Source organism: Zea mays, chromosome 10, assembly GCF_902167145.1.
Source record: "Zea mays cultivar B73 chromosome 10, Zm-B73-REFERENCE-NAM-5.0, whole genome shotgun sequence".
NCBI lineage: Eukaryota > Viridiplantae > Streptophyta > Magnoliopsida > Poales > Poaceae > Zea > Zea mays.
Genome location: NC_050105.1, coordinates 115,978,400 through 115,980,117, shown reverse-complemented (window position 1 = coordinate 115,980,117; position 1,718 = coordinate 115,978,400).

Genomic DNA, 1,718 nt, shown 5'->3' with positions numbered 1-1,718 from the left:
TTCGCAGAATTAGAGCAATGCAGAGATTGCAAGCACAGTACGGGAGTGTTAAAATTATTCATACAGACATTTCTGGTCCTTTTCCAGTTAGGACAGTAGATAGGTTCGACTTGTTCATAACCTTCACAGATGACTACTCTCGCTACGGTTATATTTATCCCTTTAAGGTAAGATCAAAAGCTTTAGACAAGTTTAAACAGTTTAAGGCTGAGGTAGAAAGTCAACACGATTTGGACACAAAGATTGTCATATAAGATCGTGTGGGGGAGTACTATAGGCGCCATACTGAGTATGGACAAGTCCCAGGGCTTTTCGCAAGGTTCCTAAGTGAAGAACTGTATTATTGATTAGTATTCAACACCTGGTGAATCGTAACTGAATGGGGTTGCTGGAAGGCGTAACAGAATGCTAATGGATATGGTAAAGAGTATGTTCAGTTACTCTAACCTATCATTGGGTCTATGGATGGAGGCTTTAAAAACCGCTATGCATATACTCAATAGAGTTCCTAGTAAATCAGTGGCTAAAACTCCATATGAGTTGTGGACTGGTAGAAAGCCCACGCTCAACTACTTCCACATATGGGGTTGTCTAACAGGAGCTAGAATATTTAATCCTCGACAGGAAAAGCTAGATGATAGAACCACTAGCTGCCATTTTATTGGCTACCCTGAGAGATCGAAGGGTTACATATTCTACTCCCTAGGCAGACAAACCAAGTTTATAGAAACCAGACATACCATTTTCCTAAAATATGATATGATCAAGGGGAGTAAGGTACTCAAGAGGTTGACCTTCAGGAAAAGAGGACGTATGTCCCGATTCCGATGGTTGAAGAACCATACTTCTCGATACCCACTGTGGTTCCACCAACGGTTGTAACGACTGGAGGTGAAACCTCTGCTGCAAGTGTTGCATCACTCAGTGCAACTACTAAAGAGCAAGTCACTTCACTTTCTGCACAGCCTAGATCTTCTGAGCCAGTTGCTCAGGAGTGTTCACATGACAGTGGTAGTGTTGCGCCAAGTGATGCACCATTGCAGCAACCCTTAAACGAACCAAAACTAGAAACAAGTTCAAGAAGGTCTCAAAAGGTCTAGACGATTTGCGATTCCTAATGATTATGGAGTTTACGCAAGTGTAGACATAGAAAGCGATGAGATTTATATGTGTGAGGACATCAATGTAGAAGGTGATCCCACTACATATGAAACATCTATGAGAAGCGCAAATTAGTGGGTCTAGAAGACCAAGCGTGACTCCAAAGGGAATATAGAAAGATACAAGGACCTGTTGGCCAAGGCGTTCACACAATGAGAAGGCATTGACTACCATGAAACCTTCTCACCTATCCTAACAAAAGATTCATTTCAGATCATTATGGCATTGGTGGCTCATTTGATCTAGAGCTCCATCAGATGGATGTAATGACAACATCACTAAATGGAGAGTTAACAGAAAACGTGTTCATGGCACAACCAAAGGGTTTTGTCGTGAGCAGTAAAAGAAAAACAAAGGATGTCACTTAAGGAGATCCATTTATGGATTAAAACATGCCTGCAGACAGTGGTACATCAAGTCTGATCAGACCATCATAAAGTTTGTTTCGAGGAAAACGAGGAAGACAATCGCATTTATGTGAAGTCTAAGAAAGGAAAGTATATCTTTCTTGTTCTGTATGTCGGTACATCAAGTCTGATCAGACCATCAGAAAGTTT